This window comes from Peromyscus maniculatus, chromosome 19, assembly GCF_049852395.1.
Source record: "Peromyscus maniculatus bairdii isolate BWxNUB_F1_BW_parent chromosome 19, HU_Pman_BW_mat_3.1, whole genome shotgun sequence".
Lineage (NCBI taxonomy): Eukaryota > Metazoa > Chordata > Mammalia > Rodentia > Cricetidae > Peromyscus > Peromyscus maniculatus.
In genome coordinates, this window is record NC_134870.1 from 38,207,380 (window position 1) to 38,214,113 (window position 6,734).

Below are 6,734 nucleotides of genomic sequence, written 5' to 3' on the forward strand. Positions count from 1 at the left end.
ACCCATTTCTATAAATCTATACCTTGCCACATCGCTTGTGGCTTACCGGCATCTTTACATGCTGCTTGTCCTGGCAGTGGCTGCAGTGTCTCTCCCTCCTTCTTCCCGTTTCCCCAATTCTCCTCTCTCCTTGTACCACCTATACTTCCTGTCTGGTCACTGGCCATCAGTGTTTTATTTATATAGAGTGATATCCACAGCAAAAGCCCACCCTCAGTGACACACTTCATCCAACAAGGCCACCCCTCCTAATCCCTCCCAAGTAGTGGCACTTGCTGATGACTAATTATTCAGACATTTGAGCCTATGGGGCCATTCTTATTCCAACCACCACAGCTGTTTATAATGTCACATATTTTCTTGACAAAGTCATTGTCTTTTACTTTCTTGATTTAGTAATTCTACAATTTATCCATCAACACAGAACTTCATGTTGTAGTTAAAGTTTTGCAAAGATCTCCATCTTTGCAATAAATTTGCTAAGGAGGAATTGATGGTTCAAAAAAGATGTCTGCTTTAAAGCTTTTGCTGTGGGGCTGGATAGATGGCTCAGCAGTTAAGAGCATTTGTTACTCTTGCAGAGGACCTGAGTTCAATCCTCAGAACACACATAATGGTTCACAACCATCCATAACTCTGGTTCCAGGGAACCAGATGCTCTCTTCTGGCTTCTGCAGGCACCAGACATTCGCATAGTGCATAGATATCCATGTGGGCAAAACAATCATACACAAATTAATATATATATATATATATATATATATATACACATACACACACACACATAGATATAGATATGAAAACAAGGCTTTTAAAAAATGTACCAGGTAGCTATAGTTCTCACTGAACAACCAACAGAAGGTATTTGTTAAAGAGAGAATAAAAGGAACAAATTGAGGTTATAGCAAATACAACTGTGTTCTAGAAATGGGAAATATTTCATGTAATAATAAGGGTGCCATGATATTGGTAACTCTAGCATAATAATTACATTTCCAGTAGATTATTTGCTGTAATAGTAAATAAAATAGTAGTACAGTAAAAATTTCCTTTTTAAAAAGCTGTTAGCTTGCCTGTCATATCCACTTATAGTAGTCTGTTCAGGTTGGAAACTATGAAAACAGTGTGAGGATTTCCCAGGAGGGATTTGCTGGAGTTCCTGGACTTAAACACTTCTGCTTGTTCCCTCTTGGTTGTCTTATTCCGCCTGCCTGGTGGCTGGCCTCCCTCTTCCCATCATTGGGAAGGACACATCCTGGAGTCTACATCATTACACAAAGGCTACCCCAGTTCACTTTGAGGTTCAGCCAATGTTGAGCCCTCTGCAACTCATAGACTTCTCCTTACATTTAGTTCTTGCTTGGAGCAAGCCCCTCACCCAGTAGTCAACGCCTTTTCTACTTCATCAATCGCTGGAGTTAGCCTGTTAGATTTAGAAGAGCTTTCAGATGTACTTTGGGGAGCTTTTGTTTGTTTGTTTGTTTGTTTGTTTGTTTCTCTTCTCCTGTGGGCAGCTACAGTCCCTTTACTCTTGCTTCTGGCCCAACAGTGCTTCGAACATTTGTGATGGGTGTCCTGTGCTCATTTGATACCATAACTCCTGGAAACAGACCTGGGAGCTCCGAGAGCAAAGGAATCATGGCTTGTCTTTTACCTCTTGCCAAGCGAAGGCTTCAAAGAGTGGCAATTACTAATGTTCTTGATGGTCTCCAACAAGCTGACACTACTGGTCTTGGCTCAGCCCCATGTCCTTACAGACCTTCATAGTGGTTGCCACCAGAAAGTGCATCTTTTCTAGTTTACAGTTTCACAGTACCTTAATCACAACAAATACCCTATGGAGTATATAGGAATATTCTTATATTCCCTTTGTCTCACATGAGGCTGCTATACACAATATTGTGACTTACAATTATTTAACTTAGGATTATTTGGCTTATTTTTGTAAAGGTTTTAAATGCCATTTCTAATGTTTTTGCTTGTTTGTGTTTAGATTTTTAAAGACAGGGTCTCTATGTAGTCTTGGCTGTCCTGGAGCTTGCTGTGTAAACCAGACTGGCCTCACACTCACAGAGATCCTTCTGCACTGCCATGTCCAGCTATTTCTAATGTTTTTATAGACACATCCATTAGGAAACAACTTTAAAACTTGTATTTTGATATTTTCCAAAATTAATGACACTTAGTATAACATTTCCTCCTGATAGTGAGTAGCAGCATGCAGCTACAATTCCTAGCCAGCCACATGGTTACAAATAAGGAAAACTTGACAGTCTACAATATCCTCTTAGACATGACATTCAGTGGATTACATGTGTCTTGTCTTTTTTCTTTTCTATCTTTTTTGGTGAAACTCCTAGTGACTAAACATAAGGACCTGTGCATGCTAGGCAAGTATACTACCACTGAGCTACACCTGTGGCCTAGCATGCATTCTGGACTTAAAATATCTTAAACTTCACATGCAATGATTGGGAAGTTTATTTTAAGTTGAGGATTATTAGTACAGTTAATATACCTCATATGTTGCTTTTTAAATTTACTATATGCACATATATATTTCTGGGTAGGTGTGTAGGTATGTGGTGTATGTGTTTGTGTGGGTGTGTGCATGTGAGTCCTTATTATATAGCATGTGTTTTACCAGCTGAGTTATGTCACCCAATGTCATTTCATGATATCTTCCGTATTCTGTTTTCGTATGATTCCATGTTTATCATATGTACATGTTTGTACCATAGTTTATTAACCCATCCTCCTATGCATGTATTCCAGTGTTTTGCAACTTTAGGCAATAGGTTTAAGTTTTTAAAGTACAGTACATGTTACAAATTAATATACATAGCTGTAACTTGATCTAATACATTAATATAATTCATAAACATTAAGGGTTTTGCTGTCTGGGAATTAATAAGAAAACTGAAGAGAGTTCTAAAAGGTGAATCATTCATTTGAAAAGGCAATCAATTTTGTATTACATTCTACTGACTAATGTAGCCGAGGAAACCTGAAAAGAAATAAATCTACTTGTTAAAGTTATATGGAAGGACAATGCATTCTAGATGAACAAAGTTAATGATGTGCTGGAAAAAAAAATACCATTCCATCTCTTAAAACTAGACTGAAATCTTTACAAGAAACGCTGGGAAGTTTTTTGGAAGTTATTAAGTGATTTCAACGTGACATGTCCTCCACGGGCAAATGCATTTGAACACCGTTTCCCTAGTTGCTGGTGCTGTTTGGGAAGGTTGTGGAGAGTTCCTGGAGGAAGTCCGTCACTGGGGTTGATCCTTGAGGTTCTGTGGGCTTCCCTCACATCCTACTTACTTTCTCTTTCCCAGCCAGTGTGTGCAATATGGCCAGCAACCTCCCAATCCTATGGCCGTGTTTTCTCTGCCATGGTGGAATCGATCTCATCAAGTGATAATGCAAAATAAATTCTTCCTTCAGTTGCTTTTGCCAGGGGCCCTAGTTAGCCTTAACTGTCACTATCCCGTAGCCCCCAATCACCTGAAAAAGGGTACAATTGAGTAATTGTTTTTATTTGGTTGGGTTGTGGACATGTCTGTGAGTGATTATCTTGATTGTTGTAATTGATGGAGGAGGGCACAGCCCACTGTGTGTAGTGCCATTATTTTCTGGACAGCTGGTCCTGAGCTATATAAGAATGATAGCTAAGGTTGGGCCTGTGAGTGAGTCACGGAGTAAGCCAGCAAACAGAATTCCCCATGGTTTCTGCTCTGACTTCCCTTGATGAGGAACTGTGGCCTGGAAGTGCAATCCAAGTAAATCCTTTCTTCCTCCAAGTTGCTTTTGGTCAGTGTGTTTTATTATAGCAACAGAGAAGTAACTAGAACACCAGGAATTTTGTCATAGCAACAAGATACACAACTAATCAAGAAGTTTTGTCAGTTTAAAATTTGTGTTAGAGTATGCTTTAAAAAAATTAGAAATAATACAGTATAATTATTTTGTATACCCTAATGACTTTCTATACTGTGGTTCATCACTAGTTTGGGGGACCTTAACCTTTTAATAAAACTCTATGTTTAGCAATTTTCTTGGTTGGCTACCATTCTTTCCCTCTAGTAGATTTCCCTCTGCCTAGTTTGAGGTACTTACTGCTTTTGAACTTGGCCAATCACGTTTGATTTTCCTTGGTGTTTTTGTTGCATCTTGTATGGTAAGAGCAGCAAAGTGTACCTTCTGCTGACTGCATAAGAAGAAAGCCAAAGCCGGGCGGTGGTGGCGCACACCTTTAATCCCAGCACTTGGGAGGCAGAGCCAGGTGGATCTCTGTGAGTTCGAGGCCAGCCTGGGCTACCAAGTGAGCTCCAGGAAAGGCGCAAAGCTACACAGAGAAACCCTGTCTCAAAAAACCAAAAAAAAAAAAAAAAAAAAAAAAAAAAGAAGAAGAAGAAGAAGAAGAAAGCCAATAAGATCAAAAACACTGAAGACAGTTTTTGTTGGAGAAAGTATGGAGCAAGGGGAACATTCCTACACTGTTGGTGGGAGTGCAAACTTATTCAGCCACTTTGGAAATCAGTATGGTGGTTTCTCAGAAAATAGGGAATCAATCTACCTCAAGACCCAATGATACCACTCTTGAGCATATACCCAAGGAATGATCAATCATACCACAAGGACATATGCTCAACTATGTTCATAGCAGCATTATTCATAATAGCAAGAACCCAGAAACAACCTAGATGCCTCTCAACTGAAGAATGGATTTAAAAAAATGTGTTATATATACACAATGGAATACCACTCAGCAGTAAAAAAAAAAAAAAAAAAAAAACAAAACAATGATATCATGAAATTTGCAGGCAAATGGATGGAACTAGAAAACACCATCTTGAATGAGACAACCCAGACTGAGAAGGACAAGCATGGTATGCACTCACTCATAAGTGGATAAACTAGATGTAAAGCAAAGGGTAACCAGACTACAATCCACAGCTCCAGAGGAGCAGTAACAAGGAAGATCCTGTTGTGGATCACCCTGGGAAGCAAAAAAAGATGAGATTTCCATGAGTAAACTGAGGATGGGGGGCTAATGGAGGGTAGGAAGTGGGGGGTGAGAACATAAGGGAACGAGATGGTTGAGCTGGAACAGAGACAGAGTGAGAGAGCAATGAAAGAGATACCATGATAGAGGAGGACTTCATGGGGATAGGAGAAACCTGGTACTAGGAAAGTTCCAAGGAATCCACAAGAATGACCCCACCTTAGACTACTAGCAATAGTGGAGAGGGTGCCTGAACTGGCCTACTCCAGTAATCAGATTGGTGAATACCCTAACTGTCATCATAGAGCCTTCATCCAGTAACTGATAGAAGCAGACACAGAGATCCACAGCCAAGTACCAGGCTGAGCTCCAGGAGTCCAGTTGAAAAGAGGGAAGAGGGATTCTATGAGCAAGGGGCATCATGATCATGATGGGGAAACATACAGAGACAACCAAACCAAGCTAGTGGGAACTCATGAACTTTAGACCAACAGCTGTGAAGCCTCCATGGAACTGGACTAGGCCCTCTGCATATGGGAGACAGCTGTGCAGCTTGGTCTGTTTGAGGGCCCCCTGGCAGTGGGATCAGGATCTAGTTCTGGTGCATGAGCAGGCTTTTTAGAGCCCACTACCTATGGAGGGACACCTTGCACAGCCTTCATGCAGGGTGAAGGGCTTGGACCTGCCTCAACTGAATGTACCAGTCTTTGCTGACTCCCCATGGGAGACCTTACCTTTTCAGAGGAGAGGATGGGTGGGTTGTCAGGGAAGGCTGGAAAGGGAGTGGGGGGAGGGGTGAGAGGGGGATCTGTGGTTGGCATGTAAAATGAATAAAAAAAATTCTTAATTGAAAAAAAAAAAGAAGAAAGCCACACTTGGCCAAAGGTTTTTTTTGTTTTTTTTGTTTTTTTTTTTTTTTGAACAATCTGGCAAGGCTTTCACCTGCTCTGAGGTTCATCAATCCATAACTTGCCAAGTAGAACGCACATTTGATTATGCACACATTCCTTGGGAGTACAGCACTGTCTTAATATTAAGCAGAAGTCAACTAGAGCTCATTCTGGGACCAGCTGAAGGTTCTGCTCCGTTGTTGGAAGACTGCAAGCTCATTTAGCCAATAATTTCTTTCCTTGCTGTTAAAGCAATTAGGAATGAGATAGTGTTTTTTACCCTATAATTCATAAGTGAACAGGGCTAGGTTTAAGCTGCCAGGGAAGTGATTTTAATGACTCACAATACAATACTGGAGGCCTGGTGACAGAAGATGATCTTAAGGGGGTGGTAATTTAGGGATTAACGCATTTCTTAGACACAGTTATAAACATGGGTTCGTTTTCTCTAGAGACACTTGTTTTTTCTTTCATGATTTTTCATTAGAAATATGTCCATACTAAAGTATTTATACTAGAGTATAAAACAGACAAAAAGGAATTAGATGTGAATGTGAAACCCTTGAAGCTGAGGTGCAAGATGGGGGCTAGAAAGCCAAGACTTGGTTTCCGAGAAGTTGCTGACTTTGAATGGAAGATGGGAGAGATGTGTTATGACTTTCTGACCTCAGAGGGCTTTAGAACGGACTCGCAGTGTGAGAGGTAACACATCTCTGTTCCCGTGTTCCACCTTCCCTCCGCCCCCAGCCACGATTACACAAGCATTAAATTGTAGAGACCCTTGGGAGACTTCATGATCTTTCCCCTGAGAGTTCTAAGGTTTCCTAGCAAAA